We start from the raw sequence: 12,902 nt of genomic DNA on the forward strand, positions 1-12,902 counted from the left end.
GTGACAATGATGTGTCAAGTTGTAACACATGTACCACTGTGGTAGGGGATGTTATTAGGGGCATAGGCTTCTGTATGTGGGGGTAGGGAATATACTGGGAACTCTGTATTTTCTTCTCAGTTTTGCTATGGACTGAAAACTGCTTTAAATAATAAAGTCCATTTTTTAAAAGTCTGATCTGCTTAACTCTTCCCTTCATAAAGATTGACCCATCTCTCATTCGGAACCATAATCTGGTGAGAACAACACCCACCATGTAACAGGTAAACCTCTTCTATCAAACAGTGGGAAGCAATTTGTCCTACTGGGTGATAGATAACTTGTGATTGACATTTGTTTGGTAAAAACCTTCATGACAATGCACACAACGTTGCTTTGAACAACAACAACAACAATACTCACTTTTGGTCATTACATAGCAGCCCAAAATGAAATGTGAAATTTAGCTCTAACAACTTTGAAAAACTGAGTTAGAACGTGAGTGGATTAGAGAGACAGGGCTCTTCCCAAAATTGATTTCTTTGGAAAGAACATGAAGATATGGAAAATTAATAGCTGATTCTGAAGAGCAAATTGAAATTTGTGGGCAATACTTTAAGAAACTGGAGCAATGCATTCTTTGCGAGGAATAAAGACCATCCAACAGGACCTATGTAGATCAAGTTTGGCTGAGGCCCCTCCAGGTGACTAAACTCAAAACTTTAAACCTGAATTTAAAGAGAAAGGGGACAATTACAGATAGGAAGCAAAGTGAAGGGAAAGAACTGTTTTCGGTGTTTATCTATTATAAATTAGGCTACTCTGAATACTTTTCTATAAACATATAATTCTCTTTATTTTTTTATAATATTAAGACTTTTATTCTAGCTTCCCATGCACAAAAAGGATAAAAACAGAATAATACAATTCCAAGAATAGTAATGATGTATTTGAACAGGTTTTATAGTTTCAAACTTTTGCTTGCTTGTCTTTGCTCTTTTTGTCTATTTGCTTAAATTTTTGTTGAGGCATAGTTGATGTATAATATTATATGTTTCAGGTGTACAACATAGTGATACACAATTTTTAAAGGTTATATTCCATTTATAGTTATTGTAAAATATGGGCTATAGTCCCTGTGTCCCTGTGTTGTATGGACTATCCTTGGACCATATTTTTTCTGTACATAGTAGTTTGTACCTCTTCATGCCCTACCCCTGTCTTGCTAGTCCCCCTTCTCCCTCCCTTCTGGTAACCACAAATTTATTCTCTATATCTGGGAATCTGTTTCTTTTTATTATATTCACTAGTCCATTTAATTTTTTTGGATTCCACATTTAAGTGATATCAACAGTATTTATCTTTCTCTGTCTGACTTATTTCACTAAGCATAATACCCTCCAAATCCATCCACATTGTAGCAAATGACAAAATTTCATTCTTTTTTATAGCTGATTAGTATTCCGTTGTATACATATACCACATCTTCTTTATCCAATCATCTTTTGATAGACACTTAGGTTGCTTCCACATCTTAGCTGTTGTAAATAATGCTGCTAAAAACATTGGCATGCTCAGTTGCTCAGTCGCGTCTGATTCTTTGCAACCCCATGGACTGCAGCACACCAGGCTCCTACTGGAGAGGGTTGCCATTTCCTCCTCCAGAGAATCTTCCCAATCCAGGGACTGACCCTGGTCTCCTGTAGTGCAGGTAGATTCTTTACTGTCTGAGCCAACAGGGAAGCCCTATAAACATTGGGGTGAAATGTCTATTTTTGAATTGGTGATTTGGGGGTTTTGAGGATATGTACTCAGGCACAGAATTACTGGGTCATATGATAGTTCTACTGTTAGTTTTTGTGAGAAACTCTCATACTGGTTTCCACTGTGCTGCACCAGTTTACATTCCCACCGGCAATGTACGAGGTTCCCCTTTTCTCCATATCCTCGCCAACACTTGTTATTTGTGCATTTTCTTAATGATAGCTACTCTGACAGGTGTGAGGTGATACAGTTCCTCCTTATTTTGGATGGTTACTCGTGGCTATGTTCCCCACAATAAATTTACTCATTTATAGCATATGACATCATTATTACTCTTTTTATTCATTCTAAAATGATTGTTTGAACTTATAATGCCAAGGGCAACAAAAAGGAATGCCAGTTTCAACATATCCTTAAGAGTACTGGGTCATAGTGCCTCTTTTTATATTTATATCTGCCTATCTGCCTATCCATCTGGGCTTCGCAGATGGCTCAGTGGTAGAGAATCCGCCTGCCAATGCAGGCGATGCAGGAGACGTAGGTTTGGTCCCTGGTTCAAGCAGATCACTGGGAGGAGGGAATGGCAACCCCCTCCAGTGCTCTTGCTGGGATAATCCCATGGACAGAGGAGCCTTGAGGGCTAGAGTCCAATGGTTTGCAAAGAATGCTGCACAACTGGGTACACATACACCTATCTATCTGTGTCTGTCTATCTATTATATACCTATAATTTTATAGGCAAAAATTTATCTCACCATATTACTCATTAATTTAATCAATATTTATTGACTACTATGTTGCAACTCTTATTCAAGTTGCATTTCTTTGAGTTATAAGATTCTATGGCCCACATTTATTTTTACTATGTCTTCTTGGATTTGACAGTCATGTTTTTCCTTTTGTTGGTGACAATCATTTTGCCATGAATCTAGGTTTGTTCTGACTGATTCAATGAAGTGCTAAGTCACCCAGGAGGGAAATTCTTATGATCTTAGAAGCAATAAACAAGAAAGGAAATGATGTTTCAACTGGACAATAGGTTTCAACAATAGGTTTTAAAAAAATAATTTCAAAGGTTGAGAGAAAATAGAGCATGATTCCACTGTATCTTATCATCTGCTTTCACCGAGACTAGAGTAGTTCTGAACACACAACAGACCCTTGGCAAATATGCTATTTGCCTTCTTTGTAATCCTCTGTGAGCTTCTTTTACCCTGTTCTGAACCTCACTTTCTTTAGTCAGTAGTGTGGATGAAAATAATGCCTGCACAAGAGGAAGCATCAAGGAGAAAATGGGAGAATTCATTTTATCATCTAAACAGCATTTTAGGAATGTGAGGGATGAATAGTAGGAAGCTGTGTTCATGTTTTCCTTCTCAAATAAAATGCTGAAATTCAGAATGCTGGAAACCCTTGCCAGTTTTCTCACTGGAAGTTTTCTGTTGAATAAAGTAGACAGTCTACATGGTGGAAGAAGACATTTTCCTGAAGTGACAAACATTCTTTTTCACTTTATTTTGAATAAAGTTTATTCATTTTGAATAGAAAAGATAAAGCTAGTGATCATTTTTATTTTCCCTGAGCTTGACTTCGTACAAAAAGCAGATGTTCCACCATGGACCAAAAAGGAGTTAAAAGAGCATAGAATAAACCTATGAATTACTGGCAGTGACAAAGTTGCACAAGGCCCCTGACCAGACACCAGGGAATCAGAAACAGTAAAAGACTAAGCAATAATTTAACCTGAGTCCGTGAAGTAACATAGTCTAGATAATTAATACCTGTTTGGTTATTATATATTATGCTTTTATTGTGGAATTTGATGTGTGAATATTTTCTTAAGGAATTTTATGAAGGAGATAGGTCTTTGATTTTCTTTTCTTATGGTGCCTGTCTGATATCACAATTGTGCTGTCATCATAAAACAAGTGGAGAAGTGTGCTTTGTCTATTTTGGGGGGAAATGGTGTAAGATTGATATTATATCTTCCTTAAATCTGAGAGAACTCACCATTACAATCATCAAGGCTTAGTATTATCTTCATGTGGAAGTTACTGATATATGATTCTTCTGATGGATATAAGGCATTTATATTTCCTGTTTCACCTGGTATCAGATTTGGTAAGTTGTGTGTTTTTAATGAATTTGTCAACTTTATCTACCATGACAGATTCATTCACAAAAAGTTTTCCATAGTATCCAAAATCCTCTTGATTCTGTAGGATCTGGAGTAATATACTATCTTTCAAATCCTAATCTCAGAATGCTGTAATTTCTCTCTTTTTATCTTTATCACTCTTCCTAGAATGTATACATTTCATTAACCTTTAAAAAAACTAACTCCTGGTTTTGCAAAATTTTTCAGTTTTGTCTCTTCTCTGTTTGAGTTCTGATCTTATTTCTTTCCATCTATGAATTAAATTTTTATATCTTTTTCTAGGTTCTTAAAATAATCTTATGATAACCTTAAGTTAATCACAATCTTAAGGCTCCTTAAAGTAGAAATTTTAATGATTAATGTTAAGGCTTTCTCTCATTCTAATATAAATATTTAATGGTATAAATTTCCCTTATATACTATAGTAGCTTCATGCCACCAAATTTAGAATGTTGTCATTTAATCAGCATTTGGTTCAAAATATTATCTGATTAATGATTTCTTCTATGATCCATGTGTTCATCAGAAGTTGACTTAAATTTTAAATATTTAAACTTTTCTAGATATCTTACTGATGAATAACTTAATTTCATATTGTCACAGAGTATAATTACTAATACTGTCTAGTCTTTTGAACTTCACTGAGACTTTTTTTATGGCTCGGTATGATTTATCCTGGATCATAGTTCATGTACACCTTTAAAAAATGTGGATTCTGAACTTGTGTTAAATGTTCTATAAATGTCTGTAAGGTGGAGATTGCTGAAGTTCAGTCGCTCAGTCATGTCCAATCCCTTGTGACCCCATGGACTGCTGCATGCCAGGCTTCCCTGTCCTTCACCATCTCCTGGAGTGTGCTCAAACTCACATCCATTGAGTCAATGATGCCATCCACCCATCTTCTCCTACTCAAACTCATGTCCATTGAGTCTCATCCTCTGTCGTCCCCTTCTCCTCCTGCCTTCATCTTTCCCAGCATCAGGGTCTTTTCCAGTGAGTCAGCTCTTCACATTAGGTGGCCAAAGTATTGGAGCCTCAGCTTCAGCATCAATCCTTCCAATGAATATTCAGGGTTGATTGCCTTTAGGATTAACTGGTTAGATCTCCTTGCAGTCCAAGGGACTCTCAAGAGTCTTCTCCATAGTTTGAAAGCATTAGTTCTTCAGCACTCAGCCTTCTTTATGGTCCAACTCTCACATCCATACATGACTACTGGAAAACCATAGCTTTGACTAGACAGATATTTGTCAGCAAAGTGATGTCTCTGCTTTTTAATACACTGTCTAGCTTTGTCATTGCTTTTCTCCAAGGAGCAAGTGTCTTTTAATTTCATGGCTTGCAATCACAGTCCACAGTGATTTTGGAGCCCAGGATAATAAAGTGTGTCACTGTTTCTATTTTTTCCCCATCTATTTGCCATGAGGTGATGGGACTAGATGCCATGATCTTGGTTTTTTGAATGCTGAGTTTTAAGCCAGCTTTTTCACTCCCCTCTTTCACTTTCATCAAGAGGCTCTTTAGTTCTTCGCTTTCTGCCATTAGAATGGTATCATCTGCATGGAGATTATTGATATTTCTCCTGAAAATCTTGATTCCAGCTTGAGCTTCACCCAGCCTGGCATGATGTACTCTGCATATAAGTTAAACAAGCAGAGTGACAATACGCAGCCTTGATGTACTCCTTTCCCAATTTTGAACCAGTCTGTTGTTCCATGTCCGCCTCTAACTGTTGCTTCTTGACCTGTATACAGATGCCTCAGGAGGCAGGTAAGGTGGTCTGATACTCCCACCTCTTGAAGAATTTTCCACATTTTGTTGTGATCCACACAGTGAAAAGCTTGGACTGAGTTATAACACCAACTTTACTGGTTCTTTGACTTACAATAACAGATTGTGGGATTTCTTTGTCTCCATTACCATCCGTGTGAGTCAATTCCTATACTAAATCTCCATATATACATATTGCCAACAAAGGTCCATCTAGTCAAAGCTATGGTTTTTCCAGTAGTCATGTATGGATGTGAGAGTTGGACTATAAAGAAAGCTAAGCGCCAAAGAATTGATGCTGTTCAACTGTAGTGTTGTGAAGACTCTTGAGAGTCCCTTGGATTGTAAGAAGATCCAACCAATCCATCCTAAAGGAAATCGTTCCTGAATATTCATTGGAAGGACTGATGCTGATGCTGAAACTCCAATACTTTGACCACCTGATGTGAAGAACTGACTCATTGGAAAAGACCCTCTTTCTGGGAAAGATTGAAGGCAGGAGGAGAAGGGGATGAGAGAGGATGAGATGGTTGGATGGCACCACCGACTCAATGGACATGAGTTTGTTTAAGCCCTGGCAGTTGGTGATGGACAGGGAAGCTTGCTGTGCTGCAGCCCATGGGGTCACAGAGAGTCGGATATGACTGAGCAACTGAACTGAATTGAACTGAATATAAAACACGTGTGCTTCCCTGGTGGCTCGGTTGGTAAACAATCCGCCTGCAGTGCAGGAGACCTGGGTTCGGTCCCTGAGTTGGGAAAATACCCTGGAGAAGGGAACGGCTACCCGCTCCAGTATTCTTGCCTGGAAAATTCCATGGACAGAGGAGCCTGGTGGGCTAAAGCCCATGGGGTCGCAGAGTTGGACGCAACTGAGCAAATTTCACTATACTCTACTATGCTATGTGTAATAGACAAAATATTCTATTGGTTCTGTTTCTCTGGAGAACACTGCTAATAAAATAGCATTAATTACATTATTTATTTTCTTCCTCTGATTATTTTTCTTACTTTTTATAACTACTGGGATAAATGTGATAACATTTCCAAGTATGCTTGTGATTTTTGCCTATATTTCTCTTTTTATCAGTAGTTGCTTCATTTTTGTCAAAACTGTTTTTAAACATACACACATTGAAATTCTTTCTGATGTATTCAGCCTTGCTGTATAGCGATTCAGGTCTATTATGAATAGTATATCTATGATATATAGTTTTTCGTCCTTTATAATTTTAAACTCTTTGTGGCTTTCTAATTAAAATACATCTTTTTAGGGACAGCATATAGTTGTGTCTTGCTGCTTTATACAGATCAATAATGTTTACTTTTTAATTGTAAAACATAGTCCATTTACATTTATTGTAACAATTGATATAGTTTGACCTAAGTATGCCACCTTGTATCCATTTTTCCCTCAAATGATTTTGTTGTTGTTATTGTTGCTTTTCCCTATCCATTTCTTCTTATTTTCAGAAGAAGAAATTTCTGCCTTATTTTCAGTTAATCAATTGTTAGTATTCCATTTTTATTCCTTTTTAGTATATCTCCTTGAAATTATTTTAAAGAATTATACTGTATATCTTTAAGCTATTGCAAACTATGTGGAGTCAATATTGAACTGCTTCGTATAAAATATACAGGAGCCTTGAATCCAATTCAATACCCCATATTCTCTGTGCTTTTTTGGATATATATATACAAATATCTGTATCTATATCCATCCATCTATATACATACAGATAGAGCTATATATACAAAATAAATTAAATTTTTGTTTTATATGGTCATACATCTTTTAAAGCAGCCGTACTCCTTCAAAGACAATTTTGACTCCCCAGAGATATTTAGCAATATCTAGAGATATTTTTTATTTTCACAACTGTAAGTGGAGTGCTGCTGACTAGTGGATAGAGGCCAAAGATGCTACTGAAAATCTTACACTGTTCAGAACAGTCCCCCCACACAACTGATCATCCATTGCAAAATATCTATAAGGCTATGGCAATGAAATTTAAACATATAGAGCTCACTTTGATTACTTACATTTTCAGCTAATTAAGGACATTCCTTTACCATATTCAAAGTTCCTCCAAACATAACATTTATATTCAAACTTAGAGTGTTAAACTCCCTAAGCTCATACAAGGTATTTATTAGCTGATGATCAATCACTGAGTTTGCTGAGTGATTTAAATTTTATGTTGTGTGGTTCCACATAAGGAATTTAATGGCAACTGGAGAGAAGCCAGAGTTCCAAATAAGGAATTCTCCAATACCAACTGTCTTCTTTTTTCTCTTTCTCTCTTGGTGTGAAAATATCATTCAAGTAAGTGTTTTAAGGGTTACCTTTGCTTAGGAAGAGTAGACATAAATCTAGCAAATTATGCTTGCCTTTTAAATAAACCCTAATAATTTAAACATTTCTGCAAAAAAATTATTATGCAATTCTTCAAGTACAGTGTGTGCTTTTCTTTTTCAAATTATTGTCATCAGCTTTATTAGACACATTAATAAAAATGATAATGAAGTAAAGTTGAGAAAAGGGCACAGAAGTTCAAATTAGATCTGGATCTAAATTCACAATGCTTGTCCTTTCAGCTCTCTTCTAAGCATTATATTACCATTTTTTAATCTATAAAATGGAAATACAATGCTTATCTCATAAGGTAGTTAGGAAATATCCTATATGTAGTCTAGCACAAAAGAAAGAATTTAGCCAGTTCAAGACTTTGTTCTAGCTTGGGAATCCATTCTATTGCCCCTGTGACTTGGCTCCTGTGTGTGTAGGATATATGCCTAGTAAACTGAAGTCTGCGCTGAGCTATCTATTACAAACAATTGAACTTGTGCCTCTAGAGACACAGATCAACACTAATGAGGTAAGGTCCAGATGTACTCTGTCACAGATCACTCATTTCAATTAAACCTACAGTGAGCAAGGGTAATGGTGAAGGGTGGTCACTGCATCTTTCCCATCTTCCCCAGGAAATGGATTTTGAGTTCATTCTTGGAAGAGTTTGGATAAACTGCAACCTGTAGCAAGTCAACTCCTTGTCCAGATGTCACCAACTTCTACAGCTCACAGATCTTTCAAATTGCTCAAGGAAGGCTTGGATTACTGGGTATTCTGAAATCCACACAGGAACAAAGACTGTAGGTCCAAACAGGCAGCTCTCCATTTTACGGAGCAGCCTCAAAACTGGCAGCAGTACTAAAGTCACTTTCATACCAGCTCCAAAGGTTGACGAGAGGGGGCCTTCTCTAGTCCTGGGAGAACCATCAGATTGAAAAACACTTGCTCACACAAGCACGTGGGCTCAAACAAATGGCATATCTTCCACCTCGTCCGTTGACTGCCACAGCTGCTGTCCCGACAGAGCATTCAATCACGCAAATGTCTCCTGTTTGAAGGCTGTTTCCACCTCCAGTCAGGCAGGCTGTTTTTAGCACATCTGACAAAATAGGCCAGATCTGCACAGCAACCTTTGAGAGGAAGTGCAACAAAAGACATCCAGCTGTACCGAATTAAAAGGTCTTCATTCATCACCTCCCATCAGTCAAAAAGCAAAAGGAGGCTGACGTTATTTGTAAGAAATTTAAGGGTGTTATTATTCACCTGTAATTAAAAAGAATGGTTTGATTTGGCTTACAGCCTAGAGGAGAATGAATGCTTTTATTTTGCCAGGTTATGAATTTTTCCAAGTAGTGAATAGGCTCTGAGAATGAGGCAATGAAATGGAGGGACTACATAAAGTAGAATTTCCCTCAACCTGTATTCACTTGCTCTTTTTAAAATTCCGTGTTTCTTTACCTTTGCTCTTCTGATTTGGAGAAGTGCTCCCTGAGAAGAGAAATCAAGTGTGTTTCGAGTCCTTCAACATGAGAAATTCCATGTAAAAGGTTTTAGATGTCTCAAGAAGACCAAATCTGAGGAAATTTATTACAGAGGCACGAAAGTGTTTTTCTCAGATATAGTGCATACTCAGAGGAGAAAAATAAAGATTTCTGAGATATATCATGAAAAAATACACATTCTAAGAAAACTAGAGATAGTCTTTTAATATTTTTATGCATCCAGAATTCTGGAGGTTGGATGCAAGGATTTGCCAAGAAATTTTTTAAATAAATTCTTCTTCAATCATGCTTATTATGCATGGAACTGTTTAAGGCAACTTGAAAACACATTAAAACACAGTGTTGATACTAATTGAATGAGAAGAAGGAAATGCAAAGTAGGAAATAAAAGATGAAGCTGGGGTTGAAGTATATATGTCAAATAAATGTGTGTCAAGTCCTCATGTAAGCCACATACATAGATCTGACTCTCCTAGCAGTCAGTGCAAAGAGGGCTCTGAGATTAATTACATGATTTGTAATGTGGACCAAAATTGAAACAGGAGAGCACACCTATTTCTCAGGGCTTCCCCAGTGGCTCAGACAGTATAGAATCTGCCTGCAGCACAGAAGACCTGGGTTCAATCCCTGGGTCAGGAAGATCCCCTGAAGAAGGGAGTGGCAACCCCCCACTCCAGTATTCTTGCCTGGAGAATTCCATGGACAGAGGAGCCGTGAGTATGTGAATTAGCAAGGTGTGATAGGCCTTGTGGGTACGGGGGAATAGTTCCCAAAATTGTGTACTGGAAAAGTTAAAATGTTTCAGTAGCAATTATAATGTTTTGAATTTTCAGAGTGTAGGTATGTTTTTATTCAGGTATCCAGAAAACTGAAAACAAAATTTTCTTTAAGATCACCAGAGTAGTTGTTGGAAGTAAACAGAGAATAGGTGGCCCAAAGGCAGGTCTTGGCCAGCAGGAGCCGCACAAGCACCTAAGGACACTGTCAGGCACAGATGTGGGAGTCCAGGGATTTGGGGGTTTACTACAGTATACCCCATCCCAGTAAGCAGCGTACACTGAAGCGGAAGAAGGGGAAGGTTGGGGCCACTGAAACTGAAGCTGCTTGGATGCCCTATATACTATTTGGTATTTTGAAAACACTTTACACTTGCCAGTAAGTAAATCCAGATGGGATTCAAATAATCTTAGCCAGTATTATTATCCTGGCTGGCTGATGCAGAGAGTCAGGTCTGATTGATTTGCCCAAGAACTTTCAATTCCTCCCGAGCCACCATACAGCTTTTTGCCACTTCCTGTGTATGCAGTGGGCCAAAGAGGGTCCTAGAAGAAAACAGAGACTCAGATTTCCTGTTCTTGGCTCAACCCAGCAGGTCACAGAAGCTTCTAAACAAAGGAAAAATGTCTATCCTTATAACTTAGCTGCTTCCTTTTTTAGTGATTTCTTACAAAGCTGCCCATGGCCAGTTTTTTCAGACCTACTGCCTAATTTCTATTAGGCCATTTTTATTGGCCTCAGGTTATTTTCCTGAACTGTTATGGAAAGCAACTATTCCCAACTTATTCGTAAGAAAGAGTTGTATAAGAATCTGGAACCCAGAATAGAACATACATAAAGTTTGCATAGGTATATCTTCATTTCTAAGCAAAACCAAAACTGTGAAAATTTTCTGCAATATATACATTTACATTTATTCACTGGAGTAAGTTTCCTGAACTTTCCTGATGGGGAAAATCACCTCATTTGGGTTGTTTGCTTAAAAACCAGATCCCCAGCCCTATTCAAACTTGCTGAATAAAAACCTTTCAAAAAGGTCTAGGCTGTGTCTGGGAAATTATAACATCAAAGACTCTGGAATGAAGCCTCAATTCAAATCTCACTTCTGTTTCTTAAAAGCTGTGTGACATTGGGAAAGTAGTTTACCCTCTCTGTTCCTCTATTTCTTCATAGAGAAATGTGAAGTGAGGGTCTGCCCCTTAAAAAAAAAAAAAAAAATTTAAAGGCAGTTTAGTAAAGAAGTACCCAGCAAAAGAAATCTAGGAGGAACTGTGAATGGTTTTTGGATCAGTCTATTTCTGGGGAAAAAAAGGGGTGGGAGATGTTGGTGTTAAGAAAAATCTCCTACCTTCTGATTAGAATCATTCCAGTCCAAGAATGAGACTATAATTTTCAGAAGAAAGGTGAATTTTCTGAGTGCTTTTAGATATCTAGAAGGAAGTGATTATCAATCCCAATCATACCAAAACTTGAGTACAATTTCAGTTCAGTTCAGTTCAGTTCAGTCGCTCAGTCGTATCCAACTCTTTGCGACCCCATGAATCGCAGCACACCAGGCCTCCCTGTGATAAATAAACCACTTTAGCCTATCCCTGTTTCTAAATATTTCCAGTTTTAAATCCAGACATTAACTTAACCATGGTGGGACTTAATGAAATGTTTCAAGTGCCTCATTTTTAAATAGCCCACCAAATTAAAAAAAAAAGACATAATTTATTTCATATGAAAAGAATCTTCTACTCAAATGAACTTCAAAATGATCTTAAGCTAAACTCTTCACAGAAATGACATGTTCAAGAAGACACAGGCAGATCTTGATCTTGACTAACAGTGGAAACAGTGGGAAAATATATCAAAATGACTCATAGAGCCAAGATACATAAATAATGACTGAATTTCTTCACACTTCACTGGAGCTGGTTGTTGACAAGCCAGATGGCACAGCTCATTACTGCCTTTTGGCTTTGGTGTCCCTGCTAACAAAACTCAAGACTGGAAACTCTGGACTGGAAGAGCACCGCTATTGTTAGGGCCCCTCAAAGCCGAATACACTAACAGGACCTCCTCATAGCTGGGGAACAATGCCCTAAAATTCTTTTGTTGTTCTGCAATGCCTCAAAATTCATTAAATCTTGTCCTCTTTCACCCAAAGGCATTTTGGGAACTTAATTAAGTTATTGTTTGCAGACATGGGATAAATTCAGTCACATCGCAAAAGAAAGAATTCAGTTCCAAATGTTAACACACACCTCCCTCTAAACTGTGAATCAAGATTCTGAAAACAGCAATGTAATTGTAGATCTCTTTCTTAATAAAAGGGCCAGAAATAATATTTTAAAAAATACAGGAAGCTATAAGCTGTTGATCTTATTATGCAACTTCTTTACCCAATTCTGATTTTTGTTTAATGTGTGGAAATAGTTGATGGTTTCACATATCGACAGAATATAAGGCATTTTAGGTAACAGAAAATTAAACAATGAAGATAAAACTCTACATCAGGATCCCCACTAATACATGTCCTACAGGAGCTCCAGTGGTCAGTGGAGATTCTGCCACTAGGAAGCTCTAAAATGGATTGAATCTCTAAATTATGATAAAG

This window comes from Ovis aries, chromosome 17, assembly GCF_016772045.2.
Source record: "Ovis aries strain OAR_USU_Benz2616 breed Rambouillet chromosome 17, ARS-UI_Ramb_v3.0, whole genome shotgun sequence".
In the NCBI taxonomy this organism is placed as follows: Eukaryota; Metazoa; Chordata; class Mammalia; order Artiodactyla; family Bovidae; genus Ovis; species Ovis aries.